The following is a 21,075-nucleotide window of genomic DNA, read 5'->3' as shown; positions in this document are numbered from 1 at the left end:
CTAAAAGTAGAAAATATAAATAAATAAATGTGAAAGATATAGAGGTCCTTTGGGTATTTTTTCAAGTGTATGCAAAATTTTCTCAGAGTCAACAAGACACAGTCACATTTGTCACTTACAGTCATATCTGGATATGAAATATGGCATTTACCACTAGAGATAAGAAAAACACTTATAATAGCAGACCTTACTTTTTTTAAACTAGGATTTTATTAGACATCTTTATAGACACCATAATACTCTTCTTTTTTTTAATTGTTGACTGGTAAGGTGAAAATACTGTCATAAGACTTTAACTCAGTAATACAAAGTACATACACAGAAATACTCATGCTAATTCATGTTCTTCTCCAACTCGGTTAAACTATTCACACTTCACCACTCAACTTGGTACTAAAATGCTGTGAAAAGTTATTCTTGACCACTCAATCTATCGTAGCTCTTCTTGTTATATTTCCTAAACACCACTATTTCTATTTCAGGTAAAATACTGCACCATTATAAATGTCCAGAATGTGTTTCTATCTTTTCACTCCTGACCACTCATAAGACAAGGTCTATCTATAATTTATCACTTCAACCCAACTCTTAATCAGAACATAGTGTTGCTTAATAAATATTAGTTGATTGAATGATTTAAATATGTAACTTTGCTGTTAATCCATTCTTCACCTAACTCTAACAACTTTATAAGGATATAGGAGATAACTTGGTAAGTATTTTTCAATTTAATCCATCAACAGACTCTATTAAAACCATAGTCCATTTAATTGTGAACCATATTTAAACATCAGAGATTCCACACTTGACCAAACCTAGTACATCCAGATTGTATCTTTCTCATCTCCAACAGCCACCTCCACTTAAAATATATACTATTTGAATCATAAAAGAGTCTTCTTTCAGCAGTTCCAAATATCATATTCTAGAAATAGGGCTTCCCTGGTAGCTCAGTGGTAAAGAATCTGCCTGCAATGCAGAAGATGCGGCTTCAATCCCTGGATTGGGAAAATCCCCTGGAGAAGGAAATGGCAACCCACTCCAGTATTCTTGCCTGGAAAATCCCAAGGACAGAGGAATCTCGTAGACTATAGTCCATGGGGTCTCAAAAGAGTCAGACACGACTTAGCAACTACACAAAAAACAAAAATATCACAAAGAATCCATATGGCCATTTTAGAATATCTAAATATAAGGCATAATAAGTTTTGACAAATTGGTATTTATTTGTAGTATGTAGTGGAGTCACCACAATCCCTATTGTTGTTCACTCCTCCTAAAATGTTTATAAGTCCTGCTATCCTCATTTTAAGTTAGCAAAAGGCATTAATCAAGGGTTAAAAAATATTCATAGGTTAGCCAAGGACTAGTGGCCAATACAGACGGACTGAAAAAAAAACAAAAACAAACTAGGCAATAGTAGGGGACTTTAACACTCTACTTACACCAATAGACAGATCATCCAGACAGAAAATTAATAAGGAAAAACAAAGCCTTAAATGATATATTATATCAGATAGACTTAATCGGTATTTATAGGACATTCTATCCAAAACAGCAGAATACACTTTCTTCTTAAGTGTACACAAAACATTCTCCAGGACAGATCACATCTTGGGTCACAAATCAAGCCACAGTAAATTTAAGAAAACTGAAATTGCATCAAGCATCTTTTCTGACCACAACACTATGAGATTAGAAATTAATTATAGAAAGGATAATCTAAAAAACACAAATACATGGAGCCTAAATAATATGCTACTAAATGACTAATGGATAACTGCAGAAATAGGAAAAGAAATAAAAAAAATACCTAAAAACAAATGACAACAAAAACACAACCCAAAAGACTACAGGATGCAACAGGAGCAGTTCTAAGAGGGAAATGACAGCAATTTATTGACAGCAATAAAATCCTACCTTAAGAAACAAGAAAAATCCTACCTTAAGAAAACAAGTTGCTTTAACCTTACACCTAAAGCAACTAGAGGAAGAACATCAAAACCCAAAGTTAGAAGAAAATAAATCATAAAGATTAGAGCAAAAATGAAGGAAGTGGAATTGAAGAAAATGGTAGCAAAGATCAATAAAACTAAAAGTTACTTCCTTGAGAAGATAAATAAAATTGATAAACCTTTAGTCAGATTCATCAGGACAAAAACAGAGAGAACCCAAATCACTAAATTAAAAATGTAAAAAGAGAAGTTACACCTGACACTGCAGAAATACAGTCACGACAGACTACTACAAGCAACCACACACCAAAAAATTGACAACCTGCAAGAAGTAGACAAATTCTTCAGTTCAGTTCAGTTCAGTCGCTCAGTCATGTCCGACTCTTTGTGACCCCATGAACTGCAGCACGCCAGGCTTCCCTGTCCATCACCAATTCCCAGAGCCTACTCAAAGAAACTGGAAGACGCGGACAAATTCTTAGAAAGACAAATTCGTAGAAAACATTCCAAGGCTGAACCAGGAAGAAATAGGAAATATGAACAGACCAATCATAAGTAATGAAATCGAAACTGATTTAAAATTTTCCAGCAAACATAAGTCCAAGACCAGATGGCTTCACAGGAAAATTCTATCAAATGTTTAGAGAAAAGCTAACATCTATATTTCTCGAACTCTTCCAAAAACTTGTAGAGAGAGGAACACTCTCCCGCTCATTCTATGAGGCTATCATCACCCTGATACCAAAATAAGATGAAGATATCATAAAAAGAAAATTACAGGTCAATATCACTGATGAACATAGAAGCAAAAAATTCTCAACAAAATACTAGCAAACAGAATCCAATGACACATTAAAGGATCATATGCCATGATCAAGTGGGATTTAGCACAGGGATGCAAGGATTCTTCAATGTATGCAAATCAACCAATGTGATACACCATATTAACAAATTAAAGAGTAAAAACCATATGATCATCTTAATAGATGGCTAACAAGCACATGAAAAGATGTCCAATATCACTAATTACTAGAGAAATGCAAATAAAAAAAACTACAATGAGCTATCACCTTGCAATGGTCATAATGGATATCATCAAAAAAAAAATCTACAAACAATAAACATTGGAGAAAATGTGGAGAAAAAGAAACCTTCTCACACTGTTGGTGGGAGTGTAAATTGATATAGCCACTATGGAGAACAGTATGGAATTTGAAAAACTAAAAATAGAACTACCATATGACTTAGCAATCCCACTCCTGGACATATACTCTGAAAAAAAAAAACATAATTCATAAAGATATATGCACCCCAATGTTCAGTTCAGTTGCTCAGTCATGTCCGACTATTTGTAACCCATGAATTGCAGCATGCCAGGCCTCCCTGTCCATCACCAACTCCCGGAGTCTACCCAAACCCATGTCCATCGAGTCGGTGATGCCATCCAACCATCTCATCCTCTGTCGTCCCCTTCTCCTCCTGCCCCCAATCCTTCCCAGCATCAGGGTCTTTTCCAATGAGTCAACTCTTCCCATGAGGTGGCCAAAGTATCGGAGTTTCAGCTTCAACATCAGTCCTTCCAATGAACACCCAGGACTGATCTCCTTTAGGATGGACTGGTTGGATCTCCTTGCAGTCCAAGGGGCTCTCAAGAGTCTTCTCCAACACCACAGTTCAAAAGCATCAGTTCTTCAGTGCTCAGCTTTCTTCACCGTCCAACTCTCACATCCATACATGACCACTGGAAAAACCATAGCCTTGACTAGACGGACCTTTGTTGGCAGAGTAACGTCTCTGCTTTTAAATATGCTATCTAGGTTGGTCATAACCCCAATACTCACTGCAGCACTATTTACAACATCCAGGACATAGAAGCAACCTAAATGTCCATCAACAGAAGAATGGATAAAGAAGATGCGATATATATATATATATATATATATATATACACACACACAATGGAATATTACTCAGCCATTAAATGAATGAAACTCTGCAACTTGTAGAGACATGAGTGGACCTAGAGACTGTTATACAGGGTGAAGTAAGTCAGAAAGAGAAAAATAAATATATAATATCACTTATATGTGGAATCTAGAAAAATGATACAGATGAACTTATTAGCAAAGCAGAAACAGAGATACATACACAGAGAGCAGATGTATAGATTCTAGGAGGGGAAGAGAGGGCGGGATAAACTGGGAGATTGGAATTGACATATATACACTGCTATGTATACAGTGGATGGCTGGTGACAGCCTGCTGTATAGCATGGGGAGCTCTGCTTGGTGCTCTGTGGTGACCTGGACTGGAAGGAAATACAAAAGAGAGGGTATTTATGTGTACATGTGGCTGGTTCACTTTGCTATGCAGTAGAATCTTGCACGGCACTGTGAAACAGCTGTAGTCCAATAAAAATTAGTTAAAAAAAAAAAAAAAGACTATATATCAATCCTTCAGTGTTTTTACTCTAACTGGAAAACACCTGCCAGTCTTTTTTTTTCTTTTTGGAGTGTATGTGATTTGCAGCATTGTGTTGTTTTCAGGCCTGCAGCAGATTGGGTCAGTTATGCATATGAATATGAAAGTCTTAGTCGCTCAGTCGTGTCTGACTCTTTACAACCTCATGGACTGTAGACCGCCAGGCTCCTCTGTCCACAGGATTCTCCAGGCAAGAATACTGGAGTGGGTAGCCATCCCCTTCTCCAGGAAATCTTCCTGATTTAGGGGTTGAACCTAGGGTCTCCCACATTGCAGGCAGATTCTTTATCATCTGAGCCACCAGAGAAGCCCACAAATGAATATATCCATTCTTCTTAATTTTTATTCTTTTCCCATGTGGGCCATTACAGAGTATGGAGGGAGTTCCCTGTGCTATGAAGTGGGTTCTTATTGGTTGTCTGTTTTATGTATAGCAGTGTGTATATGTCAGTGTGTTTTTGCAAGTTCTGGCTTTACTGTCAAAGAGAATTTTAAGCTAAAAATAAAAGGCCAGAAAGACCCAAAAAAAAAGTGCAAGACGAATGTAAAACTAAGATGTATATACATGGATGTTTCCAGACAATGCATAGAAATCATTATTGATCATTATCATATGTGAATTATGAAAGAAATCTGGACTTCCCAATACTGATTATGGAAGTCACTTTTTGATTCTTCAGATACTTTAGGCAAGGCTTTTAGTTATACATGAGCATGCAAGAAGAACTAAACATGATAATAACACAAAGAAATAAATAACGATGAAAAATTCCTGATTTTACAATTAATAATCTGGCACTGTAATTTACACTGTAAAAAAAAATTATAGGAAACTTAAAAAATAAACCTGGCAAGTAACATTTTATTTTCAACAAAACTGGAAAAACAAACATGATTAGTTAGTTAGAAATGAAGTTGCATGTGAAAATATTCACAAGATTGGGTAAGAGCTACAGCAGGCCAAAGCTATTTAGAAGCTAAAGACATGAGAGAACAGAAAAGGCATAGAGTATAAAGACTGGAAAAGGTCAGTTTTCATTCCAATCCCAAAGAAAAGCAATGCGAAAGAATGCTCAAACTAATGCACAATTGCACTCATCTCACACGCTAGTAATGTTCAAAATTCTCCAAGCCAGGCTTCAGCAATACGTGAACCATGAACTTCCAGATATTCAAGCTGGTTTTAGAAGAGGCAGAGAAAACAGAGATCAAATTGCCAACATCCGCTGGATAATCAAAAAAGCAAGAGAGCTCCAGAAAAACATCTATTTATGCTTTATTGATTATGCCAAAGCCTTTGACTGTGTGGATCACAATAAACTGTGGAACATTCTGAAAGAGATGGGCATACCAGACCACCTGACCTGCTCTTGAGAAACCTGTATGCAGGTCAGGAAGCAACAGTTAGAACTGGACATGGAACAACAGACTGGTTTCAAATAGGAAAAGGAGTACGTCAAGGCTGTATACTGTCACCCTGCTTATTTAACTTCTATGCAGAGTACATCATGAGAAACGCTGGGCTGGAAGAAGCACAAGCTGGAATCAAGATGGCTGGGAGAAATATCTAAAACCTCAGATATGCAGATGACACCACCCTTATGGCAGAAAGTGAAGAAGAACTAAAGAGCCTCTTAACAAAAGTGAAAGAGGAATGAAAAAGTTGGCTTAAAGCTCAACGTTCAGAAAACTAAGATCATGGCATCTGGTCCCATCACTTCATGGCAAACAGATGGGAAACAGTGGCTGACTTTATTTTTGGAGACTCCAAAATCACTGCATATGGTGACTGCAGCCATGAAATTAAAAGACGCTTACTCCTTAGAAGGAAAATTATGACCAACCTAGACAGCATATTAAAAAGCAGAGACATTACTTTGTCAACAAAGGTCCAGCTAATCAAGGCTATGGTTTTTCCAGTGGTCATGTATGGATGTGAGAGTTGAACTATAAAGAGGGCTGAGTGCAGAAGAATTGATTCTTTTGAACTGTGGTGTTGGAGAAGACTCTTGAGAGTCCCTTGGACTGTAAGGAGATCAAACCAGTCCCTCCTAAGGGAAATCAGTCCTGGGTGTTCATTGGAAGGACTGATGTTAAAGCTGAAACTCCAGTATTTTGGCCATCTGCTGCGAAGAGCCAACTCATTTGAAAAGACCCTGATGTTGGGAAAGATTGAAGGCAGGAGGAGAAAGGGACGACAGAGGATGAGATGGCTGGTTGGCATCACCGACTCAATAGACATGAGTTTGGGTAAACTCCAGGAGTTGGTGATGGACAGGGAAGCCTGGCATGCTGGGGTTCATGGGGTTGCAAAGAGTCGGACACGACTGAGCAACTGAACTGATTTACTGACTGCCAAGGTGACATGAACTTTTGGCCAAACAAGAACAGTACAGTCACTCAACTGGTGTAGAGATGTCACAAAAGAGACCTCTGGGCTTCCCTTTACAATTTCAATCCATACAAGAAAAAGTCTTCCTTTTCTTCAGGCAACCTTGGTAGGTATCTGTTTTTTATACTTAAAAGAAGCAAAATCAAATGCATTATTAAATGAGAGGCATATAAATCAGTACCACACTAGTTGCTATAACAAACAAGGTCCAAAACTTCAGTAGCTGTTCTATTAAAAAGTGTGTAATCTCATAGATGCATTCATAGGTCAAAGAAACCACTACTTCCAAACCATTACCAACAACTGGGTTAAAAGTGTTTGTTTCAATGTGAAATGAAGATAGTGACTCCACCAAGGAGAAGAAATAACTCTGACAAAGACAAGAGGGAGAGAGATTTTTAAGTTCTATTTGTTTTTTAATACAATTCATACAATGTGTGCATGCTCAGTTGTGTCCGACTCTTTGCAACCCCATAGACTGCAGCTTGCCAGATTCCTCTGTCCATGGGATTCTCCAGGCAAGAATATTGGAGTAGGTTGCCATTTCCTCCTCCAGGAGATCTTCCCAACCCAGGGATTGGACCTGCATCTCCTGCTTCTTCTGCATTTGCAGGGTCATTCTTTATCACTGAGCCACCGAGGAAGCCCACAATACATGCATAACATCACATAATATTGGAACCAGACAAGGGAAAGTAGATTATGAAACTTAATAAATGTGAAAACTTGACTGAACATAACTGAAACTAAGAGATAATAAACTTCATGTTGCCAAATATGTAAGGAATGCTATTTAATTTTAGATACTCATATTAGCAGCTTCTTTTCTTCACTGTTCTGTCACTATTGGGACTACCTTAAAGATAAGCAACAGGGAGTCATGGAAGAAATCAGAGACCTGTTTGAATTCTTTCTTAATAGTTATGGAGCATTTAGCAAGCTTTTGGAATATTTCTGAGCTTAAGTTTCCACATGTAGAAATAAAGTAACAACAGTAATCAAATAGCATAGAATGGACATGAAAACAAACACAGAGATCAATGTAACAGAATAGAAAGCCCAGAAATAAACCATATTTGTATGGTCAATTAATTTATGACAAAGGAGCCAAGAATATACAGTGAGGAAAGGACAGTCTGTTTAATAAATGATGTCAGGAAAACTGAACAACCACATGCAAAAGAGGGAAAGTAGACTATTATCTTATACCATACACAAAAATTAATTGAAAATGGATTAAAGACTTGAATCTAAGACCTTAACTAAAACCACAAAACTCCAAGAAGAAACCATGGCAGTAAATTCCTTGACATCAATCTTGGCAATGATTTTTTGAATCTGATTCCAAAAGCAAAGGCAACAAAAGCAAAAATATACAAGTGGGACTACGTTAAACAGAAAAATTTCTACATGGCAAACGAAAATTATCAACAAAATGAGAAGTCAACCTACCGAATGGGAGAAAATATTTACAAATCATATATCTGATAAGGAGCTATATCCTAAATATGTAAAGAATTCACATTAATACAATTCAATAACATAAAATATCCAATTCAAAAAATGGCCAGAGGATCTAACTAGACATCTTTCTAAGAAATATAGATGACAGACAAATATATGAAAAGATGCTCAACATCCATAATCAAAACCACAATGCAGTAATACCTCACACCTGTTAAAATGGCTATTACCAAAAACAAGTGTTGTCAAGGATGTGGATAAAAGGGAACCCTTGTATACTGTTTGTGTGAACGTAAATTGGTGCACTCACCATGGAAATCACTGTGAAAGTTCCTCAAAAAATTAAAAATAAAACTACCATATGATTCAGCAACTTCAATTCTGGGTATTTATCCAAAGAAAACAGAAACACTGATTTGAAAAGATATATGCACCCCCTGATGTTCACTGCAGCGTTATTTACAATAGCCAAGATATGGAAACAACGTAAGTGTTCACTGATGAATGAATGAATGGATAAAGAAGATGTGGTATATATATATACATACAATGAAATACTATCCAGCCATAAAAAATAATGACAGCTTGTCATTTGTGACAACATGGATAGAACATGAGGGCATTATGCTAAGTGGAATCAGTCAGATAAAGAAAGACAAATACTGTAAAATCTCACTTACATTTGGAATTTTTTTAAAAAGCTTATATATCCAAAGAATACACTGATGGTTGCCAGAGGCAGGGGTTGAGGATGAGCAAAAACAGATGAAGAAATAAAGAAGGTATGAACTTCTAGCTATAAAATAAATAAATCATGGGGTTGTAAGTACAGCATTACAGCAGTAATTAATAATACTGAATTATATACTTGAAAGTTGCTAAGAAAACAGATTTTAAAAGCTTTCATAACAGGAAAAAATTATTTGTAATTATAAATAAAGTTATTCTTCTTAAATAGTATAGTCATTTTTAAAAATGAGAACACCTATTCTGAAGTTGTGTGTAAATTAAAAGGATAATATATAAAAAGCTCCTATTACCTTCTAGACTATAGAGCTTAGCTCAGTGTGGCATGACTAGTTCAGCTTCAAAATGTAACTTGAGCATGGCACTATTATTTTGATAACATGTTTCATCTCGATTCCTTTGAGGATCAGAATTGCTACCCTTCTGCTTTCAAAAACAACTGAGGTCTCAAGCTGTGGCTGTGCCAACAACTTCTGAATTTAAGAACACAGCTCCTCAAATACGAAAGTTATCTTAGCTGTGTTAGCCATCAAACTAACAGTGCAAATTATTCTCCAAAGCTGTCTCCAGCCATGACTCATTCAGTAGAATAGTAGATACTTTGTTCTGAATTGTAATAGGAATTATAATCCAAAATCTTCCCAGTCCTCTCCAAAATGCTGAGAGCAACGACGTTACCCAAAAAGCAACAACCCAAATTTCAGTTACCTTTGTATAATGCTGGAACTCAGCCTCCAGTCAGTTCCTTCAAGCTGTGTATGGAGGGCTGGGGGTTTTCTCACAAGTTCTCAGAAATACAATGTCCTGTATTTACCGTGTGTCTCTTCTTTCCCCACCCCCCCACCTCCTGCTTCTAGATTTCTATTGCTCAGAAATTCACTTGAAGGCAATTTTTCACCTGCATTACTACCAGTACCATCCTTTTTAAAATTAAGGTCCCCTGCCTAGGATGCTGTCCCCAGGGTACCCAAATACCAGTGCCAAAGTGTTGAAGTTAGGCTGTGCTCCTAACTACACTGAAGCCTCTCTAGGCTTCCATAGAAATGAACAGAATGCGCCCCTCCATTATTCTATCATATGGGCCCCCAAAGAGCACTACCTCTGCCTTCAGAGCTAATAACAGATTCTCTTTGGGTAACTGAGCTACTCCTTTCTCCTGAGAGAACAGTGTGCAGTCTTCCTCAGGCTCCCCATTCCCTTTGTCCTACTCCACTTTCAACAGAAGTTATCTTGTGCATCTCTGTTCTTTAAGTAAATCAACTCATATAAATAAACACTAAGTGCAAAAGGCCCTACCAATGTTTCACACAGGCCAAGATATGGAAGAAAGTCGATGATGATACCACCAGTGCCTTGAATATAATAAAATATACAGAAATTAACATGCTAAGAAATATCCGATCAAAATACCAATGGAGGGACTCTCTGGTGGCCCAGTGACCAAGACTCCATGTTCCCATGCAGGGGGCCCGGGTTCAGTCTCTAGTCAGGGAACTAGAAATCACATGCCTCAAAGATCCTGCATGCCACGAAGAATGTCAAAGATCCCGTGTGCTGTAACTAAGACCTGGTACAGTCAAATAAATAAATACTTTGAAAAACATCAATGGATTAGAAAACTATTTCACTCTATAAGTCCCAGGTGTTCATTTTATAAACAACTTTAGAGTCAAGAGGTACCAACTGGCAAATAAGCTAATAATTGGGCCTTCATAAAGATGGGGCTATATAAATGCTTCATATAGACATCATTACAGATTGACCAAAGAAAACCAAACTACTAGGTGGAGAATTCAACTCACAGAGCCAAACCTTCCTAAATCCTTTAGCATCAGAAGTTAAGCTGTGCTCGCACAAATACCTTAAGCAAAATTTGATTTTTTAAAATTTGTAACTTACCTACATCTAGAAGTGTCTGCAGTAACTTCATTGGAGAAGATCCTCTTTGATTCTTCCAGGGTCAGTTCTCAGAATCTATAAAACAAAAACATTTTATAGGCATTCTTAGGAAATAAAGACAGAAAATTTAATGTTGTGACAACAACAAAACAAAAACACAACTGAAGACAATAAGGTCACATTTCAGGGCTTGAATATGGACTATTACTATCTTGAATATATCTATTTCTCTCCAATTTTACTGCCACCCTTTTTGCCTAAGTCAGGCTTATTGACCATCTTAACTATTCCAATAGTCTTGAACTTGCTGTCCTGTATCGTTGCCTATATCCCTGTTTTTTCTTCTTTTTACCTGGCATATTTACATCTATTCTTCAGGCTTCGATGTAAATGCCAATCAATATAAAAATGAAAGCTTATTCTGACACTCTTTCTCTAGGTAGATTAAGATCATGTTATAGGCAGAATAATGGCCCTTCAATGATGTCCTAATCCCTAGAAATTGCTGAATTTGTTATATTACATGGTAAAGGGAGAATTAAGATTGCATATGGAACTAATATTGCTAATCAGCTGACCTTAAGATAGGAAAAGTAACCTAGATTATTCAGATGGGTCTAGTGTAAAACACCATTCTTAATATGGAAAACGGATCAAAAGAGGTGATCAGAGTAAATGTGAAAAATAACTCAATCCACCACTGCAAGCGTGGAAGATGTAGAAAGGGGTCCACAAGCAAAAGGATGCAGGTAGCCTCTAAAAACTGGAATAAGCAAGAAAACAGATCCTTTCCTAGAGCATCTAAACACACTGATAGCTCAGTGAGACCCATGTTAAACTTTTGACTTCCAGAACTGTAGGCAATAAAGCTGTGTTGTTTTAAGCCATAATGTTTGTATTAATTTTTATAGCAGCAACATAAAATGAATCTATCCCTTTATTATAAATTCTCATGGGTCATGTTTAGCTAAAAAATCGTTACACTAATTTTTTGGTCAATGTCTGTCTCCTTCCTTAGAAAGAGTGTATTCTCAGTCTGTCACGTTTATAACTGATTTAGCACATTGCCTGGAATTTTGGGTTCTCTGTAAATATTTGTCAAATTTGTTGCTGTTCAGTCACTAAGTTGTGTCCAACTCTTTGTGACCCCATGAACTGCAGCACACCAGGCTTCCCTATCCTTCACTATCTCCCTGAGTGTGCTCAAACTCATGTACATTGAGTCAGTGGTGCCATCCAACCATCTATTCTCTGTTCCCCCCTTCTCCTCTTGCCCTCAATCTTTCCCACAGCAGAGTCTTTTCCAATGAGTCAGCTCTTCACATCAGGTGGACAAAGTATTGGAGCTTCAGCTTCAGCGTCAGTCCTTCCAATGAATATTCAGGACTGATTTCTTTTAGGATGGACTGGTTGGATGTTTTTTCAGTCCAAGGGACTCTCAAAAGTCCTCTCCAGCACCACAGCATCAACTCTTCAGTGCTCAGCCCTTTTTCTGGTCCAACTCTCACATCCACACATGACTATTGGAAAAACCATAGCTTTGACTAGACAGACTTTTGTTGGCAAAGTGATATCTCTGCTTTTTAATATACTATCTAGGTTGGTCATAGCTATTCTTCCAAGGAGCAAGCATCTTTTATTTCATGGCTGCAGTGAACATCTACAGTGATTTTGTAGCCCATGAAAATGAAATCTGACACTGTTTCCATCTTTTCCCCATCTATTTGTCCTGAAGTGATGGGACCAGATGCCATGATCTTTGTCTTTTGAATGCTGAGTTTTAAGCCAGCTTTTTCACCCTTCTCTTTCACTTTCATCAAGAGGCTCTTTAGTTCCTCTTTGCTTCCTGCCATAAGGGTGGTGTCATCTCCATATCTGAGGTTGTTGATATTTCTCACAGTAATTTTGATTACAGCTTGTGCTTCATCAAGCCCAGCATTTCATACGATGTACTCTGCACTCTGCATGTAAGTTAAACAAGTAGGGTAACAGTATACAGCCTTAACATACTCCTTTCCCAATTTTGAACCAGTCCATTGTTCCATGTCCAGTTCTAACTGTTACTTCTTGTTCTGCATGTAGATTTCTCAGGAAGCAGGTAATATGGTCTAGTATTCCTATATCTTTAAGAATATTCCACAGTTTGTTATGATCTATACAGGCAAAGGCTTTAGAGTAGTCAATGAAACAGATTTTTTTTTTGCTATTCCCTTGCTTTTTCTATGATCCAGCGTATGTTGGCAATTTGATCTCTGGTTCCTCTGTCTTTCCTAAAACCAGCTTGTACATCTGGAAGTTCTCACTCCACGTACTGCTGAAACCTAGCTTGGAGAATTTTGAACATTACTTTGCTAGCATATGAGATGAGTGTAATTGTACAGTAGTATGAACATTCTTTGGCATTGCCTTTCTTTGGGATTGGAATGAAAACTGACCTTTTCCAGTCCTATGGCCACTGCTGAGTTTTCCAAATTTGCTGGCATAATGAGTGCAGCACTTTGACAGCATCATCTTTTAGAATTCAAAATAGCTCAGCTGGAATTCCATCACCTTCACCAACTTTGTTCTTAGTAATGTTTACTAAGGCCCACTTGCCTTCACACTCCAGGATGTCAAATTAGTGAACTGTATATGTGGTAAAATATTCCTACCCAAGTAATGCCCAATCCATCCCCAAAGCTGAGTTTTTTGTGACTAAATTATATATGCAGGCCTTAGTTTTTAAAAAAGGATCACTTTAAAAAGAGAAACACTTTCAATTTATAAACATTAAAAGGATGCAAGAGTGAGTGAGAAATATGAAGGATAGTCAAAGAAGATCAAGTAAACATTTAAGTCCCTAAAGAATAAAACCAAAACAAAGAAATAGAACAAATTTTAAAACTGTAACTCAAAAATTTTCTAAAATTAAAAAAATATTTGAAACTACATATTGAACAAGCACTCATATTTGAGAATATCAACTTAGAAAAATCAACATTAGGCATATTTTAGTAATTATGGAAATTCTAACTTGACAACTTCCTATGTCCTAAAGAATCAGATTCTCAGTGTAGAAGAAATAGAAATAAGCAAAGTGTATAAGTAAAAATCTTTAGTTCAAGAGATATTTAAAATTTAAGTACACATGCACACACATTTCCTAGATCTGTCTACTTAAAAGGTCTAGAAACAATGACTAACCCAGAGTCAGTGAACACCATTAAAGCCCATACTATCCACAACGTACCATTTCCCTGTAAGAGGAACCATGATTGTTTAGACTAATGGCTAATTTCAGGTCAGGAACAGTAAATGGATAAGGTTGGCCCAGAACATCTTCATATACCAGATAATAAAACTATCAAAGACTGCAAGGGTGAGATATGGAGAGAGAAAGATATAAAGATATTTATCAACAGATAGATATAAACATATACATACATATATATGTGTTAATGTGTATATATATACACATATATATAAACTTAGAAGACAATTTGAAAGGAGAATCCAATGGCCCAAAGAAGGGAAAATCTGAGCTTTGATAAGGAAAAGATTTGCAGAAGGGCATGGCAACCTACTCCAGTATTCTTGCCTGGAGAATCCCAAGGATAGAGGAGCCTAGTGAGCTATAGTCCATAGGGTCTCAATGAACCAGACACTACTGAAGCGAATTAGCATGCACACAAGGATAAGATTGCAATGGATTGAAATCCATTAATTATGCTTAAACCCATGAGTTTATAGTATCTATGAACAAAAAATTTTGATTATCTTCTGAGAATGACAAGGCATAAATTCATTATCTTGAAAACTAAACAAATAAAAAGACAATACCAAGATTTAATCCTGTCTACCTATGTGATTTGTACTAATAATAGACTATTGAAAATAATAGGTGAGAGGAAGTATCTCCTTATAAAATTATTACCACTAGTAAATAAAAACAACTTGGTAGAATTAGAACACCACCATTTTACAACCCTCAAGGAATTAATGCTTCTAGATATTGAGCATCAGTAGCAGTAAAAAACAACTATAAAAAGAGCAAAAACTGGATATCATGTGCTTCCCGATGAAAAAAACATACTACTACCTATAATATTGCCAAAGGGTCAAATCTAAATCACATGCTGCCTCTGGATCCAGCAGCCAACTTACAGGAAATACAGAAGAAAGGATGGGAGTGGGGAGGGAGGCTCAAGAGGGAAGGAGTAGACTTTAAGTTATAAGTTATGACTGACTGGTACAGCAGAAACCAACACAACATTGTAAAGCAATTATCCTCCAATTAAAAAATAAACAAATAATTTTTTTTTAAGGGGGGGAACATGCAGAACTGCTTCTTGAGTACATAGTCAGGAAAATCCAGAATGTGGACAACTTTACAAGTCAGATGCCAGGTTTGCTGATACATATGTTGTAAATAAAAGAATGACAAATTATAAAAACGTTAACTGCAGATTAAAAGATACTTAAAAGAATTTCACATTTCTAATATGTAGGACTAAACTAGAGTGTCTAGAGAAGTGATGAAGCCATAAAGAAATTCAGAGAAGTGACAACTACAGCAGTCAGAATATTAGTTACTTTTGAAAGGAGGAAAAGACTGTGATGAGGTACTGGGATGGCTGAAAAGTTCAATTTTCTTTTTGTCCCAGATGGTGATTGCAAAGGTTTTTACCTTAAAACAATTTACTAGCTTTATATTTTGGTGTGATTTCCTATACTTGTATTTTACTTTACAATAAAAAGTTTTTAAAATATAAATGCAGTTTTTAAGAATACAGACAACTAAGAATAGAGAAGCAACATCTTTCTCCCTGAGTTGGTCACAGGTATAAATAGAAATAAACGTTGAGGAGATTCAGAGCAATAGAATTTATAAAAGATTGTTTAATTCTTATGAAAATATGCTTAAACAACGAAAGTAAAGTCAGATTCACCTAGACAGTAAAATCCTGAGAACCTAATCATCCTTCCCCCCACAACTTTAGCATGGTTACAAGGATGGGAGGTTGGGCCCTTGGAAGGAGGCCAGGGATGATAATTTGTGATTGCTTGACAAAATCACAGCTACAAATTTCCATTAACATTTTAATCTACACCATGGAAAATCTGAAAATTTGGGCTTTTTTTTTTTCTCTTTAATGTCATCTCCTAGACTCAGCTGAAACCAAGGGTAGAAATAGCAAAACCAACTACTTGAACTGAACACCATCCTATTTAATTAAATAAAGAAATAATACAGTTAACCTTTTTCAACATAATTATTAATGATTTGATATGCTTATTTGAAATTATTTTAGCTCCAAAACATCAGAAAATTGGGATTCTTCTCAAAATTGAATTTCTAAAATACACACAGGATCGATGCAATCACTAAACACAATCCATAAACAATTTAGATCCAATTGCGATGAAGTGAAAAAAAATTGGATATTGTCCTGAGAATATGTTAAAATTAATAGAGACAGAAAATAGATTAATAGTTGCTAGAATCTGGGAGGAAGAAGGAATGGAGGGACTGCTAATGGGTATGTGATAAAAATGCTCTAAAATTGGGTAGTGTGATGGTCACATAAGTCTGTGAACAAACTAAAAGCCATTCAATTGTACCCTTTTAAAGGGGTGAATTTTATGATATGTGAATTATATCTCAATAAAGTTGTTACACACAAACACACACACAGAGATAAATGTTTTTGCTGCTCTTACTCCAGCTCTCATCTATTCTTTTCCTATCTTTATTCCCTTGCTCCTTCACCTGAAAGGTAATCAAAACAATTCTTTAAAATCTTTTAAGTGTGCTTTCTCTAAATATCAGAGCATGCATATAGTCGTAAAAGATTGCATCCTTTTACCTCAAATTAGAGCTTTGGAAATTTGTCATGCAAATTTATGCAAAATAAGAATATGAGTGTGTTAGTAACTTTCAATTCAGAGAAAAGAACACTGTCACTTTAAAAAATAGAACAAATCTACCTCACTGTTATTCCTGATTTTTCTGATTTCAAGAAATAGCAACTGTTTCTGATTAAAATGCCTTCCTACTATTATATGTATTTTTAATAGACATTAATAGCACATTACACATATTACATCCATTAAGTGAAACACATATCAGCAAATTTGTGTGCTGCATGCATCGAATGGAGCAGAGATGATAACACTTGATTAAAATACTGGGTAAAAGTGTTTCTATCCAAGAAGTCTCTAGTATGGATATAATTTCGTTTATGTATATATAAATTATACTAACTGCCTTGGTTTCTAAGTGTTTAAGTGTAATGCTACAGTGATTTTCAGCAACATGTACCTCTACTACATTTCTCATGCCTCTATAGATTAGATATGTCTTAAAAACATAAATGTAACACCAGAATTTTATCTTATCTTTTCATGACTGCTATCTATAAACCAAACACTTCAAGAATGTTTTCTAAATCCAAACAGGACCACTACAGTTTTTGCATTGGAAATTTTAAAGTCATACTGGGCTTTAATTGAATTCTAACTCCATATTCTCCCTGATTATTTGAAAAGCATATCAAATTTTCCTTATAGCAAATGCTTCAAGCTTAAACATTATATTTGCATTTGTTTCAAGGCCAGAGATTTATTGAAACAATATCAAAAAAAAACATTTTTTAAACTTTAGTAAATACAGTGTCTCATTTTATAAAGCAAAATACTCAAAATTTGTGCCAGTTTTCCTGTGGTTTGTAAAATCTGGTGTACAGTATGTTTGGTGAGTGAAGCCAAATCACTGGGATAGAAAACACAGTCCCAAGTTAATACATCACTTTACCATCTAGCATTTATCAAACATGTACAGGAAAGTAGGAAAACAGTGTGAAACATGTTTTACATTTTATGGTAGTAGATACATCAGGGCATTTTCTTACAGTTAGATATCTTTGTTTAAAATAAACTAATTCTCATTCTTTAAAAAAGTGAGTAATTTCTTGAAAATGACCAGAAAATTATAAGAGAAGTCTGTCTGTGATCATTTCTTTTTTCCTTGCTAGGACAAAATGGAACATATTCACCCTATTGCTGTCCCATTTGGCTTTGTGATTTCAGTCACAAAGATATTTCCAAAGCAGAATTTGAAATTCTGCTGAATTCAGAAATTCTGTCTGAAGACAGACAACATTAGCCTAACACCATGGCATTCTTATACCCTGATTTCTCATGCCTAGGGTGCTATTCATAATAAATGGTTTGACCCACTAACAGACTTTCTGAGGGTAGCAGTAGGGGATCATAAAGTTCATGAATCCTTCCTTTTTTCCTAAGACACTAAGTGTATTTCCTTTTCATTCCCCAAAGTTGTCTTTTTGCCAGAGCCTAAAGTTTCCTTTTAATTTTGTATATTTTTAACTAAACTTGCATCCTTAATGAACTAGACAAGCAGTAACACTTCATGTTATGAAGCTACCAAACATATATGAAATTTGTTTCTGATATGAGTTATCATTTCATAATAATAAGCTCAAAGCAAATCTAATTATCACACTAGTTTTATGCATTCATATATCTTTGATGTTGGCTATGACTCTCTCTGCTTAGCAAGACACTCTCTCTCTCTTTAGTCATTAAGTTGTATCTGACTCTTGCAACTCCATGGACTGTAGCCTGCCAGGGTCCTCTGTCCATGGGATTCTCCAGGCAAGAATACCAGAGTGGGTTGCCATTTCCTTCTCCAGGGGATCTTCCTGATCCAGGAATAGAGGCTGGGTCTCCTGCATTGCAGGCAGATTCTTTACCAACTGAGCTATGAGGGAAGCCCAGCAAGACACTAACTAAAGCAAAACCAGTAATTTATGTGGCAAGGATTTACCAAAATATAAAATATCCACTGTTTTATATTACCAGTGATGATTCTTCCTCAAAATTAGCAAAGCCTGTTAGAACGTACTACCCATGAGGCAGAACCTTTGTCTCATTCACCACTTTATCCCCAACACCTAAAATGGAGTCTGGCATATATCATGGAGTCATTACATATGCACTAAATAAATAACTTGATAGTGAATTAATGAAACTGATGATGATTTATAACTGTATCTAAAATGCTTCGTGTAAACACTTGAAATTTGAATGCACAAATTTCTACCCAGAAATTGAGTTTAAAAAAATTTAATATCCCTTGTTAGCTCTTCTTTCATTTTTCTACATTTTTACTATCATCTACAGTTTATGCAGATGTAAACTAATACTTTTTTGAGTGACAATGTATAATATACATTATAAGCTTTACATCCAAAAACTATTTTTACAAATTTATCTGAAGACAATGATCAGAGATGGGCACAAATGTTTACTGACAAAGATAAAAGGGTTATTTATAAGAATGAAAAGTTAAAATAATTTATTCATCTAAAAGTAACAAAGTTGTAATCTACAGATGTAATGCAATTCCTATCAAAACACCCATGACATTCTTCATAGAATGAGAAAAATATTCCTAAAATTCATATGGAACTACAAAAAAACCAAATTGCCAAAGCAATCTTAAGAGCAAAGCCAGAGTTATCACCCTTCCTGACTTCAGACTATACTACAAAGCCACGGCAATCAAAACAGTATGGTACTGGCATGAAAGCATATCAATGGAACAGAATAGACAGCCTAGAAATAAACCCACACACTTAGTCAATTGATTTATGACAAAGAAGGCAAGAATATAGCATGGGGAAAAGATAATCTCTAAAACAAGTGATACATGGAAAACTGTACAGCTACATGTAAAACAATGAGATTAGAGCATTTTCTCACACCATATACAAAAATATACTCAAAATTTATTAAAGACCTAAATATAAGACCTGAAGGCAATAAAACTCCTAGAAGAGAACATATGCAGAACACTCTGACATAAGTCATAGCAATATTTTTTTGGATCTGTCTCCAAAAGCAAAATAAATAAATGGGACCTAATTAAATATAAAAACTTTTGCATAGCAAAGATGACCACTGACAAAATGAAAAGACAAATTATTGAATGGGAGAAAATACTTGCAAATGATATAACCATCAATAAGCGTTAATATCGAAAATACAAAGACAGCTCATATAACTCAACATCAAAAATAAAAGTTAAAAAATGACTAGAAGACCTAAACAGACATTTTCCCAAAAAAAAAAAAAAGACATACATATGGCTAACAAGCACATGAAAAGATGTTCAGCATCACTAAATTATAGAGAAATGCAAATCAAGACAGCAATGGGATATCACCTCACACCTGGCAGAATGGCTATCATCAAAGAGTCTACAAATAACAAATGATGGTGAGATGTGGAGAAAAGGGAACACTTATACACTGTTGGTAAGACTGTAAATTGGTGCAGTCAGTCACTAGGGAAAACAGTATGAAAGTTTCTCAAAAACCTAAAATAAGAACTGCCATATAATCCAGCAATTCTACTCCTTGGTATATATTCAGAAAAAAATAAAACACTAATTTGAAAAGATACATGCACTCCAATATTCAGAGCAGCACTATTTATAATAATAAGCAACCCAAGATATGAAAGATATGGAAGCAACTCAAGTGTTCATCAATAGACAGATGGATAAAGATGTGGTATATATACATAGGCTTCCCAGGTGGCGCTATTGGTAAAGAACCCACTTGCCAATGCAGGAGACAATGCAGGAGACAATGCAGGTTCCATTGATCCCTGGGTCGGGAAGATCCCCTGGAGGAGGGCATGGCATCTCACTCCAGTATTCTTGCCTGGAGATTCCTCATGGACAGAGGGGCCTGGCGGGCTACAGTCCATAGGGTCACAAAGAGTCTGACATGACTGAAGCAACTTAGCACACACACAAACATATATATATATGTATATACAATGGAAGATTGCTCACTATAAAAATAATAAAATTCTGCCATTTCAGCAATGTAGATGGACCTAGAGACTATTATGCTTAGTGAAATAAGTCAGATAAAGACAAATACTGTATGATATCACTTATATGAGGAATCTAAAAGATTAAAACAAAATATATATTGAAAAACAGACTCACAGATGTAGAGAACAAACTAGTGGCTACCAGTGTGGAGAGGGAGAAGAGGCAGGATAGGGGTATAGGATTAACAGAAACAAACTACTACATATGAATTTTATATGCAACAAGGA

The 21,075-nt window shown here is 35.8% G+C and overlaps 1 long non-coding RNA gene across 1 annotated transcript in view; it reads right to left on the bottom strand.

Annotated features, from left to right (window-relative positions):
* The window catches only part of LOC145507977 (uncharacterized), a 173,228-nt gene that overhangs the window by 138,275 nt on the left and 13,878 nt on the right, over positions 1-21,075 (bottom strand). The window contains exon 2 of the long non-coding RNA XR_014055266.1: positions 10,939-11,013. This is a non-coding gene — a long non-coding RNA (uncharacterized LOC145507977). The remainder of the gene's footprint in view (positions 1-10,938; positions 11,014-21,075) is intronic.

This window comes from Giraffa tippelskirchi, chromosome 5, assembly GCF_054371585.1.
Source record: "Giraffa tippelskirchi isolate mGirTip1 chromosome 5, T2T-mGirTip1v1.2.pri, whole genome shotgun sequence".
Lineage (NCBI taxonomy): Eukaryota > Metazoa > Chordata > Mammalia > Artiodactyla > Giraffidae > Giraffa > Giraffa tippelskirchi.
Note: the sequence above shows the minus strand (reverse complement) of the source record. Positions and strands in the feature narration are given on the sequence as shown.